Source organism: Cladophialophora psammophila (genome assembly GCF_000585535.1).
Source record: "Cladophialophora psammophila CBS 110553 chromosome Unknown aczJe-supercont1.18, whole genome shotgun sequence".
Taxonomy (NCBI): Eukaryota; Fungi; Ascomycota; class Eurotiomycetes; order Chaetothyriales; family Herpotrichiellaceae; genus Cladophialophora; species Cladophialophora psammophila.
In genome coordinates this window covers 401,576-408,317 of record NW_006912939.1, presented here as the reverse complement: position 1 = coordinate 408,317, position 6,742 = coordinate 401,576, and positions in this window count along the sequence as shown.

Sequence of the window (6,742 nt, the reverse complement as noted above, 5' to 3'; positions counted from 1 at the left end):
GAGCGTCTTCGGTGTCCTTATATAGACCGAGTAGATCTATTACACCTACTAGTGATATTTTAGTTCGTATTCTAGATTCAATAAGAGAGGAGAATCTACCCTCGTTACGAGCTTCTTCTTATAGTGCTGCGGACCCGCCCCCTGGGTAACAATAGGGTTAGATAATTCTTAAGTGTGCTGTGTGCTGTCGGACGAGGTCGTTCTATGGATGGGAGAGGGAGAGATATAACAAGGCAAGGTGGCTGTGCTGTAATGGGCTATGCTGAGCTGGTAGAGCGGTAATAAGGTGAAAAAGTTGTCTAGTTATATGTCAAATCTAAATGGGCTGGCAGAGAGGAGGTGCGGAACAGTTTACAGTGCTGGCAGTGTGCCATTCATTTTTTACAGATTGAGCAGAGTATTATGAATTCCATGGCTTTTGGTGCCGTCTACCTAAATCCTGAGAGTGTTTTATTAGTCCTGTTCTATTCCTCGATGCTGCCGCTGTGCTAGGTGTTCGTAGCCCTAGCCGCTGCCTCTCTGGGTGGTGTTGGTGGTGTTATTGTCAGTATCAACTAGAAACGCGTTCCCGATTCCCGATCTGCTGGATAGGCCTCTGTGCGTTGTTATACGTGCACGCTAAACCCTGAAGTGCTCTGTTACAATATAAATCTTTAAAGGGCGATATTCCACACTTACTATCTTCTTTAGTCCTTTACGTTACTTTTGCTAAAACGTATTTCCGGTTAGAAGATAACTAAAGCGCTAGATCAATATATTTCTACTTATATTTAGCTTTATTCTACGCACACTATTCTAGAGAAGCGTCGTCGATATATAGGAGCTGTAGACTATACCTATTTATTAGGGACCTACGCAACGCAGTAGGTACAAAGGAATTAGAGTAGCTAAATACCTTATTCTATTCACGTAGCCCTATTGATAACGACTCAACGCTTGAGAAAAAGGAAGAGTTCTCTCTCAGCCGATTTAGGTGAGAGGAGACTCTTATAGCTTCCCCTCTTTCTGTCACGTGAAAAGGGTAAGGTAGCGTTAACCGATAGCCTTGTGCCTTAACCGTCCTTTATCTTATCCTTTTCTTTTCTTTCTATACCGTCCACCCGATTTAGGTAGAGGACGTAGAGTACTTAGGGATAACGGTGGGTTCGTAATAGTTGCCTCCCCTTTAAAAAGCGGCTCGCCCTCGAGTCGCTACGAGTATAAAGACAGCCTTAATCCATCGTATGAACAGGCCGTCTTAATTGTTAATGACGAAGATAATGATATAGTAGTTGAATAGCCATTCACTAACAATAGTAAGTAATTGAATTTCCACCTAATTTAGATAAGACAGCCGTTTTATATTGTTACAGCAATGCGGATGAGATTTAATTCACTTTAGCCTTTACTTTAGTTCTTAAGCCCTTTGCTATAGCCTTCTTCGTCTCTTTCTTTCTCGTTCAGATCAACTACAAGATATGTAAGTATTACTCACCTCACTCAGGTAAGAGACGCTGCTAATATATATATAGTCTCTTACGTACGAGGAAGTCCGGCTAAACACTTAGTCCTAGTTAGACTATAGTACCAGCCTTATTGGTAAGAATTGTGAGTTCTATAATATCAGAATAATAATAGCGTACTAACGAAAGAAGCGCTTTCCGCGGTTTTACGGATTCTCCGTTTACTTCTAGCTCGAAGTTAGTTTTTTCTACCTTACTCTATAACTAGACTTAGTCTAAGTCGTATAAGTTTTATTCTCGTTCCCGGCCTAACGCTAACTACGTTACCGTAAGTGAGAATTTAGCTAAGGTTAATGGTATATTAAATAAATTAGGTCCCCGTTAATCTATAGATAGGTTATCGTACCCTCTAAGCTCTCATCGAGAGAGTAATTTTCGTTACTAGCAGTGGTTCGGCTATTCCAGTCGATTAGATATAAATGTTTCTCACCCGATTCGAGTAATGAATCACTAACATCTATTTTAGAGAATGACTTAAGTCCTAAGTATAGAGACTTAAGCCTATATTTCGAAAAGCTAACCGTACTTATAAGGTTAACGGCGATGCCGACCTCTTCGATCTTAAAGAGATTTAGCATTTACTAGACGTCCTAATGAACGTTTTCATCTTTTATTAATGATATTAAGAGGTGAAGAAATAATACTAATTAGAATAGTGACTCCCTCTCTCTCGGCCTCTTCTATCTTCGTTAATAACGATGAGAAGAATTTCAGCTCGGGTTTCGATATACTTATTCTTTCTATTTAATTCGAGTAAAAAATCACTAATAGTAAAATAGACTAAAGTGCTAATTATTTTAGTAACTTCTTCTCTTCTCTCTCCTCTCCTCCGGCTTCGCCGGTCTTAAAGAAGGCTATTACCTTTTCCTTCTCTTCCGCTGCCGCCGTCCGCGCTCGTTAGAGAGTGCCGGACGTATGATTAGTTACTCTTCGCGGCCCTAAAATATAGGTCGAATATATGAATTAAGAACGTCTCTAAGCCTATGGCCGCTGAGATAACGATATCTCTAAACGACGTCGTTCTTCTCGTTTATAGTACTAACATTAGAGCTATATAGAATATAAGTGAATAGTAAAGTAACATTATCCTTAGAAGATAGATCGAGACCTCTCTAAAATATAGAATATATATAGATAGTAGAGTAATACTTATCCTTAGGAATAGATCGGAACCCTCAAAACGACCTATAAGAGTATCGCCTTTACGTAGCGTAGGTTATAAGTAGCCCTTTATAGTGAAACTAAGTATACCCCCACTCGATTCAGGTGAAAGATATTTCTTATTAAGTACGTACGCCGTACTTTTCGTCGAACTCTCTAATCATTTTTCGTATAAGGGCATCGGTGAAGTATTTCCTAGGTTCCTATATATTGTGTTTATAGCTTCACCCTAGCCATTTAACTAACTAACGTCGTCTTGCTCTCTTTCCTTAAGCGTCTAGAATCTATTCTACGTCGAACTCTTCCTCTTCATCTACATTAATAGATAAAGAAGAAAGAGTTCCTTAGCGTTAATAATAAGCCTAAAGAAGTGAAACGTAAAATATTAAATAAATTCGTCTATAACGCTTAGATAAAGTAAGTTAATAGATATTTTTATCTATTCGTTATTTAACGTAGAAAGGCCCTATATACTTATTAGAGAGTTTCTTACTAACTTTACGTAACTTAATATTTTTCGTTGAGAGTATAACTAGATCGCCCGCTATAAATTCTATATTCTTACGGTGCTAATTATAGTAGCTCTTAATCTTTTTTTACGTCCTTTACTAGAATTCTCGTAAGTGAGCTCGTATAGCTAAAACCTTCTCAGTATTTTATCTTACTCTCTCATAAATTAAGAGCGGTTCCTTTCCACCTAATTCGGGTAAATAAGAACCTTTAAGATTTCTTTTCATACTGAGTTTATAGTTATACACTACTTAGAACGATATAGTATTAATCGTACTATTTCGGCTATTATTAATAGCTCATTCTACACTACTAAGTAGTTCAACCTAGTTACTTTATTCGTCATTTAGATAGCATCTTAAGTAGCATTTAAGCACTTAATTCAGCCGCTCTATTTATCCGTCTATCTATAAATAAAAAGCGGTTAATAGCTTTCTCTTAACCGTGAGATAATAGTACATCGTCTCCCAATACTTCGACGTAAATAGGAAGTCTCTATCACTCATAATTATTTTAGGTATTCCATATCTCGAGAAGACTTCATTAATTAAGACCGTCCCTAATTCCTAAGCCGTTATGTCTTGCTTACATAGAATAAGACGCACCATTTTTAAGTGCCTATCTACTACCACCAGCACCGCGTCGTAGACGCTATTCCGATGCTTAGACGGTGGTAGCTCTACGATGAAGTCCATAGTAATATCTTACTAGGGCTTTATCGGCGGAGCTAGAGGAACCAGCTCTCTATAAGACTTATATCTTAGAACCTTCATTCTTTAGTATATATCATAAGTATCTATATACTCGTAAACGTTCCTCTTTACCCTAGGCCACTAGTAATAACGCTGAATAACTTCGAGCGTTCTAGCTCATCCAAAGTGACCCCCGTTCTAAGGATCATTATAATTAACCCTTAGAATCTCAACCTTAATCGTTAAATCATTAGAAATATAAATAAGTTTATTTCGTCGAACTATTCCCGCTTAATTTAGTGTCTAATGCTCTCCATCTACGAAGATTATTTATATTCGTACGTCCACGAACCGATTAAGACTCTACGCCTCCCGAATCTAAGCTTCTAGATTTACTCTCTCACCTAATTCGGATAAGAAAGTCGGCGCTCTTTCTCTTTTAGGGGTCGCCTAACTTATATTTACTAGGCGATCGTTCTCGATGAGTTTATTTAATCTATCGCTCTTCTACTCTAGCTCTACTTCGTTAGTAGAAGATATTAGACTAAAAATAGTGTTTCATTCACTATCCCTTAGATACGATTTTCGTAACGACTGCGCTCTCGTTAATACCGTAATTCGAATAGCGCTAATCGATATCGATACTTTACCGTCTCCACTCGATTCGGGTGAAGGCTCTAAGCGTAGAGCTATAAGTTTATATAGTATATTGCTCTATTTATCAGCACTTAAAATTATTCGCTTATAATTAGACCTTCTAAATAAGTCATTAGCGAAGTTTTTCTTATCTACTCTCCATTCAATACGAAAATTAAATACTATTAGATCTTCTACCCAGCGTATTTATCTCTTTTAAGCTAATACCTTTATATTCATAAAGTGAGTTAGCGCTTCATAGTTAATAACCATAGTCACTATCTTAGAGAAGACTTCTAGATAATATCTTCATTTCTTAAATGTATATATAATCGCTAACATTTTCTAATCACCCGTAGAGTACCGAATTTCCTTAGATTTATATTTACGAAAGTAGAAGACTATAGATTTCTAAACGAATAAAGATTCCTTACCCGTTTTAGATAAGAAAATAGTGACCTTCTGAGATAATATATCTTCTAGTTCACTGCTAGAGACATCGGTCTTCACTCTTATCTCTAGGTCTAGATCGTAATAATGAAGTAGAGGGGCTCTTTTAAAGCGCTTCTTAAGCTCTTAAAAAGCCTTATCTACTTTTAGGGTCCATTCCAGAGAGCCCTTCTTTACGCTATACTTCATTCCTTTTAGTAGGTCTATAATTAGCGCCACCACTCTTAAGAAATTACGGATGAAGCCCCTATAGAAATTAGTAAACTCTAGAAATATCTAGATATCTCTAAATATTTAGGGGGTAGGCTATTCTTAGATGGCTACCACTCTCTAAGGATCTATTGAAACTCCTTCCTCATTAACGATAAAGCCTAGGAATACCACTTCTCTTATATAAAACTCGTATTTACTAAGTTTAATAAAAAGCCGTAATTTTCGGAGTCTTTCGAGCACTTATTTAATATGATCCTCATGTTCTTTCTCTATTCCTTTAGAAACTCGTCCACGTATGCCTAGAAAGTAGCTGGGGCATTCGTCAGCCTAAAAGACATCACCAAGTACTCGAACTACCCATATCTAGTGCGGAATGCTGTTTTCCACTGGTCCTCTACCTTAATGGGGATCCTATGGTAAGTATCTCGTAGATCTAGCTTTATGAAGAGTTTTGCTCCTATTAGGCGATCAAGGATCTTAGATATCAAGGGCAATAAATAACGGTTCTTAATCGTAACCTTATTTAACCCTCTATAGTCCACATAGAGACGAAGTCCTCCGTCTTTCTTTAGGATAAATAGAATGAAAGCCCCAGTAGATGAGATACTTCGTCGAATCCACCCTTTTATTAATGTATTATCGAGATATTTTCTTAGAGCCTCGAGTTCTCTACTACTTAAAGGGTAGATAGGCTCATAGAGTACTATTATATCTAGCGTAAGATTAATTATATACTCTACTCTCGACACTAATGAAATTTAAGTCTCGCTCGGATCTAATACTACGTCGCTATAGCTAACATAAAGAGAAGGTATATCTTCGTCCTTACTCAATGCGAGAGTTCGGAGGCGGGTGAAACACTACCTTACCCGATTCGAGTAAGAAACTCTTTAAGATTTCTCTAAAGATTAATACTATATAATGTAGATTTTATTCTTCTCTTAAATAAGCTCTTACGCTATAATTATATTAATTCGAATTTAGCGATCTAGATCTCTCACTACTTAGATATCATCTCTAAAATTAATGTCGGAATTAATTACTTCGAGCCAACGTATACCGAGTATTATATCGAATCCCTCGATATTCGTAGATAATAAATTAAGTTTAGCTTTAGTAATTCTTCCTCGGTTATTAATGGCCTAAACCTCGAGGCTATAACGACCGTAAATAATAATCTACCGTTTATCCATAGCCTTCCTAAATATATCTAGTGAAACGCCTTTTAAACCAAGCCTAACAACAGTTATCTATGAGATGAAGTCGTCCTATACTTCATAGTCTATAAGGGCTCGTAATCGATACTTCTCGTCCTTTACTCGGACTATTACTTAAATACTCACATAGCGTTACTCCAATGCGCCGTGTCTCGTAGACTAAATGTACTCCAATGCGGTAGCTACGTTTACTACATTGATATCTATTTTTTTATACCCTTTTCAGGGCAATCCCGTACTAGATACCCTTCCTTATGGTAATTATAGCACTTAGGAATAAACGAGGACGTTAATTTTTCTCCCTACTTAGCTTTAAGCTTAGCTAATACGTTTAGCGAACTAAATGTATTTTTTCCCTCCC